Genomic DNA, 22142 nt, shown 5'->3' on the forward strand with positions numbered 1-22142 from the left:
CTGGAATTACTCTGCGGGTGAGTCTGATAAGAACACACACCCAATTGGCATTAGACAAAACCAATAAATGAATATACAAAGCACAAAACACGGGGATATCTTTTGTTAAAAATACAAAAATATTTATATATATGAATCAAGTTAAAAAGGAGTACATTTGAACAATTAATTCAGCAATTGCCACCTTAGAATTGTTTTTGGGTTCTTGTTTGCACACGGGTATCTTGATCTACTGTTGTATCAAATGGTCACTGTTCAATTATGTTTACATTAATGTAACTGACTGTTTTATATTTATATAGGGGTCCTTCCTCATATGCAATATCTACTGTCCTGAAGATGGTCTGACGGACTCACGCCATTTAAGACCGAAACGTCTACTCCATCATCTGTTTCCGAAATACTTATTGTATTTAAGTGACTATTATTCTCAGTAGGAGATATATCATTGTTGATTTTTTGGGAATAGATGTCTTTTTTCATGAAGTGTAGGATTAAATTTGACTTTACCTCTTCCATGATCTATTGCTGAATTAATTGTTCATATGTACTCCTTTTTAACTTGATTCAAATAAATATTTTTGTATTTTCAACAAAAGATATCCCCGTGTTTTGTGCTTTGTATATTCATTTATTGATAATGTCAAATGACAATTGGGTGTGTGTTCTAATCAGACTCACCCGCAGAGTAATTCTAGTATAAATAATTATAGAATTTTCTTGAAACAAAGTCCCTTGTAGGCATCTTTACCTGTCACTGTCTGATTTGCCCAAGCCTCCAAGGGTATATTGGGTTTCCCCTGTTCTTATATTTAGTTTTGGTGTGGGGCATGGTCTGCAAGGGGCCCCGCCGAGTAGGATCCTGCGGCGAAGATCGCAGATTTGCCTTGATAGAGGACAATAGTCAGAGTAGGTGCTATTTTGTTGTGGGTTGGCCCACTCGTGACAAGCGCCCTGTAGGGGTTGGGGGCCGCTCAGATCCGAAGACGTCTCACCTGGTTGGGCGTAAGGTTGGGTGGCCTCTGGGATGGGGAAGGGATAGCCCCCTCACACCTATCAGATCGTGGAGGTACCCCCTCCTAAGTGTGGCACCTCCAGCCTCCCCAGCACCGGTAGAAGTATGGGCAGATAACCTGCAACACGACCCATACAACATTTGAAATGCTGCTCCATTAAGAAAACAGACACCACATTCTGAAAATCTATATAATTCTACTAGAAGGTGAACAGCAAGAGAAAGGGACTTACGAAGGAGAAAGCTACCAATTTACCGACGGGCAATAGGAAATAATACACACTAATCCTTTAAAAGGGATCACAAATGCCTAGTGAAACGCCAAGTGGCAATTTAGGATGACACTGGACTCCCCAGTGAGGATGTAAATGTAATGTAAATGTAAATTAATACTTGTATAGCGCACTACTCACCCGCAAGGGTCTCAAGGCGCTTGTACGAATACCGCTGTGGAACCCATCCTGGCTTTCCCTGTGAGGCATCCACTCCTGGGCACCCCCAAGGTGGAGGCCAGGCATCCTTAGCGTTGTGGGGGCCGTTGTGGAGATTAAGCAAGCTATTGCCCAGAGTTGCAGAGTGGGACTCCATGATTGGAATAGCACCGAGGCAAGAATTATCAGGTCCGTGGAATTTTTGAGCCCAAGACCCGCCGAGGCGGGGAATTGAACCCTGGTCCCGGGCTAGACCTCTGCATCAGGGTCTGCCGCTCTAATCATTGAGCCACACTTCTCCACAGGATGGATGATTGTAGGGCAGAGAATGGTTGGACAAGGCGCAGGCATGTAGTCATTGTCAGAGCCCATTTCAGAGGGCCACGGGCAAGTAGAAGTTACTGGGCCCAACCATGTGGGTTGTAGCATTTTACTCCTGCCGCTCGTGGCCTGAGTCACTATGGGACCTGATTAACTGGGCCAAGTACTACCTCTTCAGCACTTGACTCTCAGTGGTAGAGCGGGTTGAGCAGTCCAAGGCTCTTCAGAGGAGATAGGTGCACAGTATGCTTAAGCTCTCGCTCAGAGAGACCCCAAGAATATCACTGTCCAGTTCAATACTTTCTCTTGGGAAGAAAAGCAATATTTTATTAGCCTGCAAACACAGCACCTTAAATAGGTTACACAGAATGTCCCTCCACGCTACCGCCCTAGCACTGATCTGGGCAGAGTTCCAACCACTGGGTCCCCCTCCACACTGCCAGAACTCTGGAGATGACCTCACAGGTGCTGGTCAAAGTCTGGCTTTAGCCTTGAAAACTTCAGCTATTCAGGCGCTAATCCACCAAGCTCATACACATCTCCCAAAGAGCCTGTGCCACAGCTCCAGTCTTACCCAACTGTAGAGTTCAGAAGAGTTTGGGAGCTGGGGCGTGTCTTCCTGCACTTCGGTGACAGCTTTCAGGTGCAATAGGTGCTTCTTTTTTGCAACTCCTGGTGGTAAGTTGTTGGAACACTAGCAATGCTGCAAGACAGCTTCTGACCTTGCTTCCGAGTCTCTTTTCTAGTTATAGGGACTTCTCCGACATGGGCTACAGCTCCAATGGTCCTAGTAGCCTTTTTTCTGGCATATGGGGTCACGGGCATGTGTGATGGCCTCAACTAGGTCGAATGCACTGAGCGATGGCCACCACAGTCCTACATGCCTCTCTATGGCGTATGTGGGTCACAGACACAGGCGACGACCCCAAGAGTCTCAGTTGCAATGGGCGATGGCCCAAGCAGATTCAGTAGCAAGCGGCGAAGGCCCCAAAAGTCCCATTGGTCCTCCCCTCTGGCATACAGACATGGGTGAAGGCCCCAATGCTGTCTGAGGCACCAGGCAATGGTCTACAACCTCAAGATAGACCAGACAAGGGTTACAGACTTCTGCCGCAGACCGGACAGCTCTCTAGCAACACCAGTCCCAATGACACCAACAACAAAAAACAAAAAATGTAAATCTGTATTTTTAAAGCACGAACTACTCAACCTTACGGGTCTCAAGGCGCTGGGGGCCGTTGTGGAAATTAAGTGAGCTATTGCCCAGAGTCACATGGTGCTGGGCTGAGCAGCCGCCGGAGCAAGGGATCGAACCATGAGCCCTGTGCTCCAAAGTCAGCTGCCCTGGCCGCTGCACCACACCTCGCCACACCAAATGCCTCACACTCTGCTCACCAGGGTCCACTTGCCAGCATCAGAGCTGGATCTCGCGTCCTCCAGGCACTCTCCTACTCCTCACTTGGAATACTGGTCTTGACAGGTAGACAGGAGGCTGGTGCTCCAAGTACAGGGCAAGTGTTCTTGGCTTCCTGGGTGAAGCCAGGCTAGCTGGAATGCAGTGGTAAAGTGAGCAAGGGACCCACGTCTGGGCATACCCTGCCAACTTAGGGCAAACAAAGCAAACACAAAGAGATGATGGACGGAGCACTGAAACTTTTCAGACACTCACCCCCAGTCACAGATCTGGGTTGAATACATCATCGTTCTGTTCGGGCTGCACTGTTCCCATTGGGCACAGGGTCAAGACTGATTTGCATATGGCTTGGTTCAAACTGGAATGGCATGGTGAGCAAAAAGACGATGGATTTAGGCCCAGATCTCTGTACTGGGGTGAATGTATGACATTGTTCCACATTCTGTCCATCAATTGTTCTTTTTGCATTTCCCTCTTTTTTAGTTCAAATCCAGACATATTTGTGATTTAGTGCCTGAGCCTTTGAAATTTGGGTTGTGGAAGCGCCTTTAAAGTGGTCTCTCCTCTTCCTTTCTTTCGTCAAAGGGACAGTCTGTTACAGTGGCTCTAATCTAACTAACCTTCAACACAGGCCAAGTAAGTAACCAGGGATCACACCTGGCTTCCAGCTTCCACTGAAATACACCTCACAAAGGTTCAAAGGTTTAAGCCTTCCTCTCTATCAAGATTCCCTGGTCCGCAGTTCTAACCTTAATAGTCTCACCATATCCTTGACAAGGAGCCCAGACCCCAATTACCAGTAACTCTTCATGGAATCAAAGAAATCTTTAATGTGCACAAAGGATGCTCTGCTCCCCTTCCTGGAGTATGTGTGTTCCCACCATCAGGAATGTCAGCAATTGACACTTACTGTCTGGCGGTTGCAGTCCTCACATCCCCTGGCCTCTCTAAGCTTTGGGCTTCCGAAATGTAGCCCACAGGCCTCCATGTTATGTACTATTCACAGATCACAGCACAGCACGCAAGTATAATGCGCTGTCCAGAGCTACACCAATCCATGCATGCCTAGGGTGAGATAGGTACACAGCTACGGACCTTTACAAAAGTGAGCTGGTAGGCAACACTCAAGTGACACAGATTAAAAGGCTTGTTTACACCACTTGTTCCTATGAAACACAAAGCGGGTATGCTGCCATCACGGTGCTCATGTCACTTAACTCAAGGTAAGGGCAGTAGCCTCTACCACTCTAAAGGTGGTGCTCGGTGAGCCCCTCCCAGTCTAACAAGACCACATTAACATGAGACAGGTCTAGGTCATGGTGTGCGTGCGTGCATGATCCGTGCTCGCCCATTTTTTTTGACATTTTTTTTTGTAGAGTTATTTCAGAACTTGGTAGGCATTGCAATGGTACATGTCATTAGCTTGCTACAATAACAATAGTGAGGCAAACGTGTACCGGATATACTTGGTTTGTAACAAGGGGAGACCTAAGCAGTGCAAGCGAATGTGTGCACATAATTACAAAGAGGAGAAAGACAGGTGGGGGATGAACAACAGAAGAGCACACAACCAACATACAAAGACCCTCACTACACCCACATGGACATCCGTCGTTGTTGCAGGAGAAAGGATCACACAAGTATAGCACCTATATTGCAGGTAAGTGATAGAAGCAGGATGAGGGAGGGGAAGCAATGGGTCAGACCTATAGCGGTGGGCAGTCAGATAATGCAACAGGCGAGATTTCTGTGGCAGGCAGCAGGTCTAGGGCGCTGATGGGAGAAGCAGGTTCTGTGCTAAGGGGTGCAAGTGGTTTGGCCGGTGAGAGAGGGTCAGGAGTAGTCACACTAGGTTTGAAAGCCTCAAGAAGCACATCCCACTGATGTGAGATTGGGTACTTCTGGAGACCCTTTGGGCAGTGCCATCACCCACATGCCCAATGACCGAGCCCAGGCAAGTGGCTGAGGAGGAGCTCTTGACTTCCAGGCACACGTGATCCCCCGCTTAGCTAAGAGAAGTGGCAGGTCAAAGAGCCTGGTGACTGCCCTGTTTGTTTTAGTGTGTTTAAACGGGTCAGAGGCACACACGCCCCAGGTGCACAGTGAGGGAACCCCAGCGGAGTGCTGGTGAGATATGCTCTTTGCAGGATATAACATTTTATTAATTTGAATTGCACATTCTGGGAGACAGTGGCAGGGTAGGCCAGGATCATGGCCCACTCCTTAATGCTACCCGAGCTACCCAGGTCCTCACTACTCCGGCCGTAAAGCATTGAGAGCAGTAGGCTGGTATGCTTGTGCAGTGCCTTGGTATACCATGTGATCAAGTGACTCCCCGTGCCCAGTAGGTGTAGGTTTTGAAGTACTTGGGTCATACTTGGTACAGGTTGCTGTGGCCCCAGTGTGCCCATAGTATACCTATGATTGAATTACATATGAGGAACTGTCTCGGGGGAGCCTGGTTTGGATGATTAGATGAGAACATGGGCCGGAGAAAAAGTAACCCAACGTATGGAGGCCTGATTCGTGTCAATGGCAAATAGCCGCCATTGTAAGGTAGGATTGCCCTCTAGGAAGAGGCAGCAGCAAAGCACTGCAGATAACAGATCCATGAGCAGGATAGGAGCGTGTGCTATGGGGTGAAAGAGGTGCAATAAGCGATCCAGTGTCCACGAGGGCAACGTCCATGTCGCTGTGGCATCCAAGTCGCATTCAGAGAACCACCGCGCTACCCACTGCAGTTGAGCAGCAAGGTAATCATGCTCAAAAGTGCAAGCCCCCAACCAGCCCTTGTCGGTCAGCAGGCACAGTTTAGATAGTGATAAAGTGGTTGATCAAGTAGAAAATTGCCTGAAGACACTGTTTGCACTACTGAGAGAATGCTTTGACAGTTTTATGACAATTGTTGACCATAAATGACACAACATTAATCAATTTAATCACAAAAGAACCACATAATAAAAAATGTGTATACATAAACATTTTCAAGGTTTCACAGAACAAATGGTATTACATTGCTATCAATTGATAATGACGTTTACAGTTGAATTAAAGCATGCTGTATAGTTAACTCCATGTGTGATACAAAATCATACAATATAGTACAATCTTCTTGGTTCAAGTTCCACTTAATTGTGTGATGCCCTATGCATTTCGGAACGGATCGTCCCTTTTTCAGGGGCCATGCCACATGTAGACAGCATATAAGATATATATAGTAGAATGAAGCCGTATGGTCCTTGAGCTTAGGATGAAAGACCGCTAGGTTTGTATGTACCCGATCAGAATTTGTAGTCTTCGTGTTACTGGAAAAAACTGAAGAGTACACAGTTTAGATAGTGCCACACAGTAGTGAGTGCCGTGCCAGATGAAATCCCCAAGCAGGTGCTCAAGTGTAGTAAAACATTTCTGCAAGTAAATTGGGATGTTAGCAAAATAATAAAGGAAGCACGGCAACATCACCGTTTTAGACAGAGCAATGCTTCCCACAACCAACAGCGGCAAAGTCGTCCAGAAGGAGAAATTTGCCCGCAGAGGGAAGACCCACTTGACGCACACTTCCATCCACTAGTGTTGCTGCATTATGATAGAGTCAAATACAGAGGTAGCGGATGGTGTCCTGTTGCCTGTGCACCAGCTCCTCCCCCAACAGAAGAGCAGGGTCTGTTGCCTCGGCCGACAAGGGGAAAAGGCAAGATTTGCCCCAGTTAACTCGGAAGCCCGTGACAGCGGAAAAGCCGGTAAGTAGTCGCAGGTAAGGGCTGAAAAATATATTGGATGTAAAGGAGCAGGTCATAAGCATACAGCGAGGCAGCATGTATTCCGTCTCCCAGTCTTGCCCCTGACCTCTCAGTCCCTGCGCTAGGAGCTACATAGCCAGAGAGAAAAGAAGGGGGGAGAGGCGACAGCCCTGGCTTATACCACGACGTATACAGATAAATTTGAAAAGATATCTGCCTGTCCTGAAGAAGGCCAGCGGTGCAGTGTATAGGAGCTTGATAAGCCCCAGCATGCGGGAACCTAGGCCAAATTTAGTCAGCACAGCAAAAAGGTATCTCCATTCCAGGGAGTTAAAGGCTTTCTCCAAGTCCAGAACCAGGAGGCCGATCATGGCTAGTGGCTCCAGTGTCCTTTGTCATCCTAGAAAATACTACAGGTTGATGTGATTGCTTCTTTGGAGCTTAGGCACATCCTCTGCCATTTGCCCTCTCAGTCCCTGCGCTAGGATCTACATAGCCAGAGAGAAAAGAAGGGGGGAGAGGCGACAGCTCTGGCTTATGCCACAACCTAAACAGATAAGTTTGAAAAGATATCTGCCTGTCCTAAAGAAGGCCAGCGGTGCAGTGTATAGGAGCTTGATAAGCCCCAGCATGCGGGAACCTAGGCCAAATTTAGTCAGCACAGCAAAAAGGTATCTCCATTCCAGGGAGTTAAAGGCTTTCTCCAAGTACAGAACCAGGAGGCCGATCATGGCTAGTGGCTCCAGTGTCCTTTGTCATCCTAGAAAATACTACAGGTTGATGTGATTGCTTCTTTGGAGCTTAGGCACATCCTGTGCCATTTGGTTTTGTTGTAGAAGAGAAACCTCTTTAAATAGCTTGTGCAATGTTACTGTTTGAATATTGGGGGGGGGGTGCTGGGAAGGTGGAGTTGCGAACCACAATGCATGGCCATTCTTTGCATTATTTAATATTCACTTGTCTTTTAGTACTTTTTTGCCACTCTACCTACAGTTTGACAATGCCAACTCCCAACTGCAGATGGCATTAAAGAGGCTGGAGTCAGTAATTGGCTGTGGCTGGCACGTTTCATGAAAAGCCGAAGGTAGATAGCTGCTACTCCCCTCTTAGTTGTCTCTTTTGTTAGTACTAAGGTTTATTCTAATGCTGCCAGAAAGGAGGTCAAACAAGCTAGTGTCAAGAGCACTATTTGAAAGGTTGCGAACTGTTGTCTTTTCTAGACATTACTGCTTCAAAGTGTCAACCTCAGTTTTAATTTGGTACATTGAATCACCTTTTATCTGGGTCTATAGTGGCCTGTGTTTGACCTCATAGTCACAGGTTCAAATCCTGGTGGGTCCACTCAGCCTTTCATCCTTCTGAGATCGATAAAATTAGTACCATTGAGTGGATAACAATAAACATCTGTTATTTAGCGCCAAGATACCCTTCTGGGTGAACATGCGCTTTACAAATACACGTTATGGTATGTAGTGCCTTTGAATCCAGTGATTATTTAGTAGTCTGTTTTCTGGGAAAACCCTTAGGCTTTTTAATACTGCCCTCACCCACTAGATAGTGGCATGCTTCATCATAGGGCCACTTCTACACCCTGCTGCAGGCCAGCATACAGGGTGAAGCATAAAAATATTATTTGAAAAAACTCTAGGGATCCAGTTATGCATAGACAGTAATACAGAGACCATTACACGCAGTGAGTCCACGGTCACATGACGGGTACTGACCCGTAAACGGAACTCTGTTTTAAAGAGAGCCGGAAGGGCAGAGAGATTCGGGCACAGGGAGAAGAGAGGTCTTATTTGGCGACGATGGAGCCTTGACGCAGTAAGTACTAAAACTGAGGGGGATGGATAATTTGTCATTTAAAATTGTTAAACTCTACTTAATTAGATAAGTGGAGAACGCAACGAAGAATACATGGCGATATGAAGGAATGAGATGAGACTGAGTGTAGAGGAAAGTATAAATTAAGAAACATACCGGGTGTACAAGAGGAGCACAGTCTTTTATGTGATGTAATCTAGAAGTGAATTCTGAGCACCGGGTTTACTCCACATGACACTACCTACTTGAGAATTACCCTTACAAATAACATTTGTCATATTTCATTCCTTAGAGTGTGAATGCAGGACGACGTTCCACTCTCCCTGATATCCGCAGCGAATAAATGAAACTTGGGTGAGGGACACAACAGCTCAATATGAGACATCTGGTTTTGCACAATAACATGGGTGTTGGATACAGGTGTTTCAAAATTATTATGAAGTGTGACTATGCCATCTGGTTTGAGATGCATTTTTGGGTGTGATTTAATAATTATGAAAAATCGCAACAGCGACATAATGGAGCAAAAAACACATAGTGGGGAAAACTAATGATATGGGTAACACATAAGTGGCATGGTGTGATCTACCTACACAATATACTGAGGAATTACTCACATGTACAGAAACTAATGCAGTTATTATTTTTTATTTTTACATTTTCATTTCTTTTTGTCAGAGGAATTTCCCGAGGTGTTACTATAACAGGACAGTTAAGTGTAGACAATTATCCTCACCTAGGAAATAAATAGCAGGGAGGATAATACAGGATCTTCATCCTGAGGAATATCATAGACCCCTAGGGGGATAGAAGTATAGGCAAGAAACATGTCAATGATATGAAGCAAAGAGGGTGACAGGGACACCAATTCCCTTTGTACACACGCATATATATTTTTAGGACCCAAAAATAAAATAGTATAGAGGGTACCCTACTAGACAGTTTTAACCTTAATTACTGCCTCTGCATAAATGGATCCCTAGAGTTTTTTCTAAAAATATTTTTGCGCTCCACCCTGTATGCTGGCCTGCAGCAGGGTGTAGAAGTGGCCCTATGATGAAGCATACCGCTATCTAGTGGGTGAGGGCAGTATTAAAAAGCCTGAGCGATTTCCCAGAAAACAGACTACTAAATAATCACTGGATTCTAAAGCCTTCCCTTCTTTAAGTGTGCGGATAGACATTTTTGAGGGAGGACTAGGGAAGGTTTGTTTCCTCTCGTCCCTTCTTTTAAGAGTGTGGTTAATGTTATGTATAGAAAAGAATTGGATGTTACCTTGGTGATTGCGACATCAAGCTACCATACTACTATACAGTAGCCAACAGGACTGAAGTCTACCTGCCATACAAATAACCTGATTGGATCAATTCAATAGTAACTTTATTTCGGTCAAAAGACCATAAAAGCACAGAATAGGAAAAACACACTACAGTATGCAATTTCATTACAGAAAGGAGAAACTGGCAACAGTGACCTATGAGGTAGTGTGGTTTTCAATAACCAAAAACATGATCATTGATTGGTTGCAGACATCATGACGCTATAATATATACAGGTGTAGATACTATTGAAATTTCTTTGTAGTAAGCATAGTTGGTCAAACACCAAAGAATACACAGATCTAGAAATACTGCAAAATGGACTGTACAAAAAGCCAACATTCATAACACATAACCTTGCTATATCTACAGTATAAAAAACACATTCGGCTAATTCATCTCAGGCCAAAAAAAAAACCATATTATAATCCACGTATAAATCTTAAAAACAGGAAGTGGCTCAGGTTAAAAGTGTCATAAAATAGGATAAAAACACACAGAAAAAAAATAGAATTAAAAAGAGCCTGAGTCACAATCAAAAAGAGTACGCAGTATACTCAAAGATTCACATATCACTTTACAAGGCCCCTGCGTAAATGCCACATCGAATTAAAAAATCGAGAGACTGCAAATACTATTGGAGGATGGGTATCATGTTTTAATACCCTGAAGGCCTCTAGATGTAACCTAAACCCAAGGTTGCGACATATTTGTGTTATCCATCGTTTACGTGGGAGAGTATATGCCGGGCAAAAAAATAGTACATGTATTTCAGACTCTTCCCTATGAATACATGCAGGACAGTTCTTCTTGTTCTCTGGAGCCCATTTGCTAGTGAGGGCATTTAGAGGGAGATTCCCCACTCTAAATTGCATATAGAGTTTCCTGGCCTGCAGAGGATAAATCAGATCCAGGAACTCTTCTTTCCTGTATTCAGCCTTAACTAGCAAAAACTCAGCAGTCATCGAACCCCCTATGGAACTTCCTTGGATGGCCAACAAGTTATCCTGTCTATAAAGGTGCACCAAGTCTTGCCTAGAAGTTGATACGCATGATAACTCTGGCGTTAGCCAGAGATCCAGCCTACCTAGCCTAGCCAAAAGATCCTTGATGTACAATAACCACGTGATCTTTTTTGTGGTTTTAATAGTGAGGATCTCCCTCAGCTCGTCTCTGTAGACAGAAAGTTCTGGAGTCGCCCACACCCTGCGCAAAAATGTAATGGGCCTCAGGGAAATTTCTTCATTTATGTGCCGCAGACCCAAGTCCATACGAAGGGGGACTAGGGGGGTACTGGGTGGGAGGCCTACTACCTGTCTCATAAAATTATTCTCTATTTTTACGAGGTTGGCGGCAGATGTATGTCCCCACAGTTCAGCCCCATATAAGGCAGCCCCTCTTGCCTGGGCTTTATAAATTTCTACTGCGGGGGCCACTGACCTATATGTGGTTGACCTGTGGAATTTCACTATCCCACCCACCGTCTGTGATAATTTCAGTCTGGTAATGCCTAGATAGTCAAATGTCCTCACCCATTCCAGGGGAGAGCCATCAAGAGAGGGGTTTGACCGAGTAATTTTGGGGGGGTTGAAGATCATATATTTTGTCTTGATTAAGTTGATCTCCAAACCCCGCTTAGTGCAAAACTCGGCGAATCCGTCCAGAATGCGTTGGCTGCCTGATGGAGTTTTGGACAGCAACAAAGTGTCGTCCACAAACATCAGCGCAGGAATCTTCCCCAAACCCAATTTCGGGGCATCATTATCCTTGATGTTATTGAGATGGTCAATGAGCCCATTGATATAAAGACAAAATAGGGTTGGGGCAAGCACACATCCCTGGCGTACCCCCTTTTTAACATGGAAACGCGCAGATAGTTTTCCATGTTTCCCACTTCTTACTTGCGCGTAGGTCCCTATATGCAGCATCACCAGGACTTTGAGGAGATAGGGTGGAATCCTAGGTCGTTTAAAACTTCCCAGAATTTCCCCCTAGGAACCAAATCAAAAGCCGACTTCAGATCAACAAAAATGAGATAGAGGCTGCCACCCTCCATCTTAGCAGTTTTCCAAAACAACAATTGTAACCTCAATATCTGGTCCACAGTTGAGGTGTTTGATCTGAAGCCGGCTTGGTAGGGGCTTAAAATTCCTTCCTCCTCTATCCAGCTTTGGATGCGATCAAGAAGGACCCTGCCCATCAGGATTTGTGAGATATCAATAAGGCTGATGGGTCTGTAATTAGACGGTAAAAGCGGGCAACCTTTTTTGAAGAGGGGAACAATCTCGGCCCCACACCAGGTATCTAGCGGAGCCAGGCCCCTCAGGATAGCGTTGAATAAAGCACATAAATAAGGAGTCCACATTTTTGGTTCCATACGAAAAAGCTCCCCGGGAAGTTTATCTAAGCCGGGGGCTTTGTTAGGGGATAGTCTGTAATTAGCATTCCAAACTTCGGTCAAAGTGATGTCACACAAACCTTCTGGGTGGAACTCATGCAGGGAATCCAGAAAGGCTGTTTTGGCACCCACCAAATCTTACTTAAACAAACAAGAACTGGCACCGCGTAGCACATATTATTTTGTGTAATCTGGACTGGGTGGAGGAAAGACAAGTTGATCAAAAACCTCCAACACCCATTAAATCATATGGTATAACCCCATTTAGTGTGCTACCAATACTTAAAATTTCAGAACGACAGAAAAGGTAGAAACAAGAAAGTGGAAAGTCAGTCCTCAAAGTAATTCAACAACTAAACTCACTCTACACACACCCATATTCTTTAACAAATAGGTGAAAAAATGTGTAAAGAAAGAGAAAGTATCTCACGTGCGCACCACCAGAGGAGCTACTGGTAGGTTCTCACCAGCTTGCCCACGTTTATTTAATCATTGATAACTTTCTCATGAGAGAAAAGAGTGATGTGTCCAGTGCAAAGAGAAAAACGAACACAACAAATAAATGTGCACCGTGAAAACAAAAGAAAAAATTGACCAACAGAGACGAAGAAGGGGTTAGACTCACAATTACTCTCTTATTTATTTCAATTAGGAGTCTATCCCACTGGCTAAAAACACAGCATGTTGTATACCTTATTAATGACGGCCAACATGTTTCATTGCCAATTTACTTGTGGCAAATTCATCAGGGCTATTGAGGTCAAAAATCACCTCCCTGGACACACAACAATAAAAAAGGACTGACGAACACAGAAAGAAACAACAAAAAGTTTGGTTAAATCAACGGGATGTCCACAATTAAATCCTCTATGGTATATTTACAAACAATCATGGTAATTTCCATAATTATAACCTAAGATGTTTACCTAGTGGGAGCCATGGGCCCACATACCAGCTCCCAAACCAGTCACAAGGGTGTGTAAAATGTCTGCAATTACGTCCCTGTCCGACAAAGCACACTCGTTGCTTGTGCCTGCGTCTGTGAAAAAGTAACACAGGTTGATAGATCATAGCTGATCAAACACCCTGTTTCCACAAAGTCATCATGTGTACTACAATCACTAGATACCCCAGCGGTGTTGTTCTAAAAGTTCCACATCCGGACATGTGTAAAACCTCACAGGCTTAGGACAGATGAATAGGCATATATAAACCCATTGCACCAACCCGGCCACTCCGAGGACTTACTACTCGTTCCGCCCACGAGTGAACCCGATGCCAATAGCCTACAAGTATGCCGGCATATTTAAATCCTGTATACACCGCCCCAGATCTTACATCAAGCGATTGTAGACACATAGAGTTACCAGCTCGATCATCGTAAAACTCCTCATGCTACCATTCCAGGCTACACGCTTACCGTCTATCTTCACACACGGGCGGTAACTCAACCCAGCATCGAGTTACCGCCTCGCCGCGTCCTCTTACAAGCAACCATACTCGCGCATCGCGAGATTATGTCAATGCCGTATCCAATACAACCACTCTGGATATCACGGCGGCCATCTTAGCAATGCTTTTTCATCAAGAAAAAAATGATGATAATGGACCTGTTTCGTTTAAGAATAGTGCAGGAAAATGCAGACTTTTTGCCTATATTCACACATAGGCAGCAACTCGGCCGCAATTTACAGCGGCAACTCGTTACATCCCTCAAATGCGCGTACGACACTCGCATCTTAATCATAATCATAAGTGTCACCCACTAATCAGAGCGGGGGAGGCCATCTTGCCACAGTTTACAACTCAAACCCGGGCAAAGAATACAAGATGATTTGACCGATTATAAAAATTATATGGTCAATCAAAAAATTAAGGGACTTAAAAGGAACTTGGAGAGATACACACATGAGTGGGCATTTCCTTATGTTGATGATAAATATTATCAACTAGGTAGTGAGCAGATCCCTTCAGCAAGATATCAGAGAGGGGGGCGTCAACAGCCCAGGAGAACACCTAATAATTGGACCTTCGATAACACCTCCAGTGAGGAGGAAGAAGCCTCCCTAACGACAGTCCCTGGGAAATTCAGGTTCAATCTTCAACCACAGTCCAATCAAGAACTTGGGTCCTTGATTCGTTCTTTTTTAGGCCAGGCCCAGCAAGGCAACAGAGGGGGAGGTCACAGGGGACGAGGCAGAGCCAGACAGAACCAGTCACAGAATTGGCAGATGTTTTCCCCACACCAGACTCGCAGTCGAGGCAGGACCCCAATATAAACAACATTGTTGTAAATCTTTCTGACTATCAACTGACAACTGGCCAATTGAGGGTCTTGAACCGGGGGTTAGGTTATGTTCCGACCCCTACCCATGATTCTTTTAAATGTAGAACTGAAGTCCACGAAGTGATGAGGAAGATAAGAATAAAAATAATTTTTGATAATAAGGAACCTGTCTCTTCGTCTGTCTTTTCTACTAATTTGCATCGCCCATCTCAATTTTGCCCTCCGTTATCTACAGTGGGCCCTGAGGTTGCAGTCTTTGAAAGTAAGGTATTGAGCGAGATCAGGCTGCTTGAGGAATCACATCAGATTAATGCTTTCAACAACATGAGTAAATCTGATTGGGACGCAGTGAAATCTTTACAAGAGAACGCTGCTTTAACTATTAAATCTGCTGATAAGGGGGGCGCTGTGGTCCTTATGAACACCTGTGATTATGAGGCCGAAGTTCTGAGGTTGCTTAGTGACAGGAGGAATTACCAGCCACTGGTCCGTGATCCCACGGCTGAATTGCTGCAAATTATTACAACTATTGTAGCACAAGCACGTGAAAAGAAGTGGATCACTGTCAAGGAGGCCGATTTTCTTGTTAATGTTAACCCTAGGGTACCGGCATTTTATGTTTTGCCCAAAATTCACAAGGCCCAGCGACCCCCCCCGGACGCCCAATAGTATCAGGGATTTCATCTGTACTCGAGCCCCTCTCGCAGTTTGCTGATTTCTTTTTGAGGGAATCTGTGATTAATCAATTGTCTTATGTTCAGGATACGACTGATGTCTTGAACATTATAAATGATATGGATTTTGACTCTTCTCAGCAATTTCTTGTGACAATTGACATTGAGTCTTTGTACACTAGCATACCCCAAGACGCGACGCTGGTGGCAGCAGCTCGCGCTCTTGGGGCACAAGAGTGGTTTTACGATACTCCACAGTCTTTTGTCATGCAATGTGTGGAGCTGGCCCTGACACGTAATTATTTTTGTTACAAGGATGATCTGTTTTTACAAACCTCGGGCACATCTATGGGCGCGACCTTCGCGCCGAGTCTGGCCTGCATCTATGTCGGTCAATTTGAGGAATTCCATCTGGACCAGCTCTTTAATCCCTTCCGGAGGCATATCTGCCTCTGGAAGAGATATATAGACGATGTGCTGTGTATCTGGTCCGGGACGCATCAGTTGCTTTGTGAATTTTTGGACTGGTTGAACTCACTTGATACCTGTTTGAAGTTCACTTGGCAGATAAGTAGGGAGACCGCTACGTACCTTGATCTTGATATTCGTGTGGTGAATGACAAACTTAGCACCAGTGTGCACCACAAACCCACTGACAAGAATTCCCTATTACACTACCAGTCTTTCCATCCCAGGGCTTTGAGGGATAATCTCCCGGTGGGCCAATTTCTGAGGTACCGTAGGAACTGTTCCTCTACATCTGATTATCTGCGGCAATCGGAGGTTTTGAGTGATAAACTGGCTCAACGATCTTATCCAAAGAAAATTATAACTAGAGCACGTAAAAGGGCCCACAATACGCCTAGGGAAGCCCTACTTGAGAGTAACCAGAAGGAGTCGAAAGAAAGTCTACCTGTGGTTTTGACATTTGACCCTCTGTCCAGCAAAATCAGGCAGATAATGAAAAAGCATTGGTCACTTTTGTCTACAAGTGACTTTCAGATGCCCCAGCCTAGATTTGCGTTTAAAAGGACGCAGAATTTGAAGGACAGACTGGTCCACACGAGACCGGTCCATAACGAGAGGAATGTTACTCTTCCCCCTGGACACCACCCTTGTGGTGGTTGTTCGGTGTGTGAGCTGACGGAGAAGACGACTGAAATTACATTATGTAGTGGGAGGACTTGGTTTCTTCGTCAATTCACCAATTGCAATACATGCAACGTAATATATAGACTTTCTTGCCCATGTGGGTTACATTACATCGGTCTCACGTCCAGAAAGGTCAAGGTGCGCATACAAGAACATCTAAGCACGATCAGGGCAGGCAAACTTACAACACGCTTAGTACAACATTACCACGACCATCCACATCATTTTAAATCATTGAAATGGGTTATCTTAGAGAAGGTGTTTGGTGTTGCGGGTGATGTGGAGAAGAGACTGGCAGTGAAGGAAGCCCGCTGGATCTATTTAGAGAAGGGGGACACTGTTGGCCTTAATGACCAAATTGAGTGGAATAAGGTCAGTAGGTAGGGGTTGTACCCCTTGTCTATTATGGACCAACGTGCAATTAAGGGTTTGCATCAGTGGACACGATTATATGATATAGCTTGAGGGGTCCAAATGATGGGTATTGATGTTGATCTTTGTTATTGCACTGAATGAGTGCTGACTTTATGCGTGTGGGAAAATGTATGTGCATATGTAACATACTGATGCTCAGTCTCTAACCACGAGTGGAGTTGAGACGAACTAGAGCGTGTATGCATTTTGCCCGGGTTTGAGTTGTAAACTGTGGCGAGATGGCCTCCCCCGCTCTGATTAGTGGGTGACACTTATGATTATGATTAAGATGCGAGTGTCGTACGCGCATTTGAGGGATGTAACGAGTTGCCGCTGTAAATTGCGGCCGAGTTGCTGCCTATGTGTGAATATAGGCAAAAAGTCTGCATTTTCGTTCACCATTGTTAAACGAAACAGGTCCATTATCATAATTTATTCTTGATGAAAAAGCATTGCTAAGATGGCCGCCGTGATATCCAGAGTGGTTGTATTGGATACGGCATTGACATAATCTCGCGATGCGCGAGTATGGTTGCTTGTAAGAGGACGCGGCGAGGCGGTAACTCGATGCTGGGTTGATTTACCGTCCGTGTGTGAAGATAGACGGTAAGCGTGTAGCCTGGAATGGTAGCATGAGGAGTTTTACGATGATCGAGCTGGTAACTCTATGTGTCTACAATCGCTTGATGTTGTAAGATCTGGGGCGGTGTATACAGGATTTAAATATGCCGGCATACTTGTAGGCTATTGGCATCGGGTTCACTCGTGGGCGGAACGAGTAGTAAGTCCTCTGAGTGGCCGGGTTGGTGCAATGGGTTTATATATGCCTATTCATCTGTCCTAAGCCTGTGAGGTTTTACACATGTCCGGATGTGGAACTTTTAGAACAACACCGCTGGGGTATCTAGTGATTGTAGTACACATGATGACTTTGTGGAAACTGGGTATTTGATCGGCTATGATCTATCAACCTGTGTTACTTTTTCACAGACGCAGGCACTAGCAACGAGTGTGCTTTGTCGGACAGGGACGTGATAGCAGACATTTTACACACCCTTGTGACTGGTTTGGGAGCTGGTATGAGGGCCCATGGCTCCCACTAGGTAAACATCTTAGGTTATAATCATGGAAATTACCATGATTGTTTGTAAATATATCATAGAGGATTTAATTGTGGACATCCCGTTGATTTAACCAAACTTTTTGTTGTTTCTTTCTGTGTTCGTCAGTCCTTTTTTTATTGTTGTGTGTCCAGGGAGGTGATTTTTGACCTCAAAAGCCCTGATGAATTTGCCACAAGTAAATTGGCAATGAAACATGTTGGCCGTCATTAATAAGGTATACAACATGCTGTGTTTTTAACCAGTGGGATAGACTCCTAATTGAAATAAATAAGAGAGTAATTGTGAGTCTAACCCCTTCTTCGTCTCTGTTGGTACATTTTTTCTTTTATTTTCACGGTGCACATTTATTTGTTGTGTTCGTTTTTCTCTTTGCACTGGACACATCACTCTTTTTTCTCATGAGAAAGTTAGCAATGATGAAATAAACGTGGGCAAGCTGGTGAGAACCTACCAGTAGCTCCTCTGGTGGTGCGCACGTGAGATACTTTCTCTTTCTTTACACATTTTTTCACCTATTTTTTAAAGAATATGGCCCACCAAATCTTCCCCGGCGTAAAGGGCCCCGAAGTGCCTCTCCCAGGCTTCTGGTGATATATTGGGCTCCCTGGCCGTTTGTCCTTCCTTATTTCCCACACTTACTAGGGCCCAAAAAGATTTCAAATCTCTGTCCTTCAAGGCAATCCTAAGTGCCTCCCAATTCTTGGTTAACCAATTTCTCTTTTCCCTTTTTAGGGTACCTTTATATGTTACCCGGAGACATTTGATTTGGGTTCTGTCCTTTGCCTTGACTGCAGCTATTAGCTCCTGCTTTACTTTACGACAAGTGGCATTGTACCAGGAGTTGGTGTTACACTTAACTCCTCTAGGTGTTGCAGTTGGGTAGACTATCCCGATCAGCTTAGCGACTAGCTGCTCGTGAATTTCAGCTGCCCTCTTCTGGGTCCCATGACAGACCTCCAGCTGGCCTAGTTCCTCCATTTCCTCTATTAGTGGTATCGCCAGCTCATATACTTTAGCCAACGTTGTTGGCGATTGTTTTATGTGGCACCACCTAACCCTTCGCCTATTGTTTGAGAGCAACAGTTGATTGGTCCCCTCACTGGACGAAGGTAAAAGGTTGGAAATGCCCATGTTCTCTGAGTTCAAGGACAGTACCAGAGCATTGTGATCACTGTCCTGTCTCTCAAGTACCTGAAAATCAAGAACCTTGTCCCAGGATTTAGTTTCTACTAAAATGTAGTCGATCAGAGATGATTGACCTTCACTGTTAAATGTATGCTGGGCTGGTTGGTCAGATTTTGTTCTCCCATGACAGGCCCTAAGGGAGTGGGCCAAGGTCAATGAATGGAGTTGGATGGCCAGCGGTGTCCAAGTTTTTATAGGGGTAATTTGTGGTTCGGGTATAGACCAATGGCGATCTTCTTTTTAGGGCTCACCTATGTTGGGATCAGTAAGTGGCTCATACTGACAGTTAAAGTCGCCCCCTACAATCAGCAACGTATCTGGGTCTAAAGTTGGCAGGAAACATCCCAGTTTATCCAAGATCACTGATTCCTGTCTATAGTTTACAGGTCTAGAATATATATTAATGAGAGCTAGTTTGAGCTTAGTGGGAAATGTCAGCAGAACACATTGAATATCATTTGTTGACAAAATTGTCGACTCAGCTTGCGCCCCAATATGCGTACCCAGCCAGATAGTTAGGCCGCCCGACGGTCTACCTCTTCCACCGGAGGTGGCCAGTATATTGAACGATGCGAATCCCGTCCTGTGGTATTCCTCCGTGGTCCAGGTCTCCTGAAAGAGGCAGATGTCGTGGTTATCTATGAAGCCTCCCCAGTCTGGGCAGGGTAATTTATTTTTGAGTCCTGCCAGATTCCAAGATAGGATCTTCAGACTATACCCTACTTTTCTGGACATTTCCTGCAATTTAGTTATGGGGGTGCATGGGATTCCAGGGGGGTTATTACCCCTCTGGCCAACATCATGGGTCTTTGTCCAGAGATCTGTGGATGAAACTATCAGATCAGTTGGTTGCTGTATCCCCAGGCACAGTGAGTGGGCCTTTGATGTCCTACCCTTCCCCTCACCATGTGCTCCAGTATTCCTAAGTGCATGTGGAGTCCAGCCCCTGCTATCCTCCAGTATAACCTTAGCTGAGTTATCTTTAAACAGATCCCCCTGCCTTGGTGGTAGGGTAGTATAGAAAACTCGTTTTTCCCTTTGTCAGTACCTATATTAATGTTTGCGGTGGTTAGGTTACTGCCTATCAGTGGACACTGGTTCCTAACCATGAGGCCACCGCCCTCGTAAACTATTGCGTGTGGATCGGCCGCACAATCCCTATTGCCATTTGTGGGAGTTTGTCAATCTACCAGATCAAGGGGGCTATATCTATTACATACAGGGATGTTGAAGCATGGTATAGAATCACTATCCTCCCCTGGGTGGGCCCTTTTTTCCCATTTTTTGTATATCATGCCCATCCTCTCTTCAAAGGTACCCTGCGGATAGAAATGGCAAAGTGGTAGTGTCTGGATTTTATTACTTATCGTCAGAGTGGACCATCCTAGAATATGCGGGACCGTTCGTCTGTCCCTAAAGATAATCAAAATGCAGTCCCCCTGAATGTCTTTCTGCCTCTGGCCTACCCAGCTGACCCTACGCACATGGATAATTTCACTATGAACCCAGGGTGGAAGGGGTCTGTTGTTATTTAACCAGTATGATACTTTGTTCCTTAATTCTGTATGTGTCTCCACCGACCAGTCTGTAGGCTGGGAACTCCAGCTAGTACCACCACATACGGAGAGGAAGCTGGTGGCAGATCTATACATGGGAGACGGGATTCACTTGGGCAGGGAGAATGACCATGTATGTTTTTGGCTCGCTCATTTGGGTGCCTGTGGTCCTTCTCCTGGTTAGGTATACCCACAGGACTTATTTCAGAGCGCTTTCCTTGGATTACCTCTTTGCCGTTTGGATCTAAAGTGGACCCAGTTAATAATTTCATAAAATTCCTTCTTCTTATCCTTAAGGATAGCCTCATGAATCTTTGAATTGACTGCCAGAGTTTTATCATATCACCAAGAGAAATCACAGAAATCCGCCCATATAAAGCAGATGTGCCAGATTTCTCTAGCCTACTACAACAATCCAGCTCCTCGCCTTACCTGATGGTGTTAAAAAGGAGGTATTCAAAGGATATTGCTTCTGCACTCCTGAAACTATGTCAGAACCAGTCTGTGGGCAGATCTTGGCCTGGAAGTTTTTGGGGTGTTTTAATATTTAAGCAGACAGCCCACTGTGTGACATTCAGACAGACGCTAAATACAAAAAACACATGGAGGTCTTTTTCAGACTCAATTCTCACAGGATGGACACCTAACAGTAACTAAAAACATAATCGGTCACTGAGTAGAAAGAAAAAAAAACATTTTCTTCAGCAACAATGCCCTTGGATGTGTCCTTCAAAAAGTGAAATATTTCCTTTGACAAAAAGGTCATAAGGGCAGAGAGGCATGTCAAGTGCTCTGGAATTCGACTCCTTCTCCGCACAGTGCCAAGCACAGGTTTCGAAGGGTACTGCTGAGAATGTAATGTGACTATTCCCAGAGGCTCTTATTCCTATTATTTACAGTTCTATATTACACAGAAGTCTGCACAGGAGGAATATAGGCCCTTTACAAAGTCGCACTTTTTACTCTGCTTGGTGCAAGCTTTTTACCTACACCCCCAACAAATATGGGGGTGATCTGTTCCCCATGCCTTCCTGGAAAGTGAGTTACTCATGCCCTGGACCACTTCCAGAATAGAAAGCCATGTGAGAGGAGTCTGTGAATGTCAACACAATTGACATGTTTATAGGTGTTCCCAAACGTCTAAGGCGAGCCATGCCTTGGAAAGTCCACTTCATACCTCTTGAGTGGAATTTACTGCTGCGAATTTATGCACTTGTGGCAGAGAAATTTGCACCAGTACATGTATTTGCACCAACCAGGAATCCCTAATTGTAATTCCTGGAAGTTG

The 22142-nt window shown here is 44.9% G+C and overlaps 1 protein-coding gene across 5 annotated transcripts in view; it reads right to left on the reverse strand.

The window, feature by feature from the left end:
* ADAM11 (ADAM metallopeptidase domain 11) overlaps window positions 1-22142 on the reverse strand; it is a 789906-nt gene that overhangs the window by 77360 nt on the left and 690404 nt on the right. The gene's annotated exons all lie outside the window — the stretch shown is intronic.

Source organism: Triturus cristatus, chromosome 1_1 (genome assembly GCF_964204655.1).
Source record: "Triturus cristatus chromosome 1_1, aTriCri1.1, whole genome shotgun sequence".
Lineage (NCBI taxonomy): Eukaryota > Metazoa > Chordata > Amphibia > Caudata > Salamandridae > Triturus > Triturus cristatus.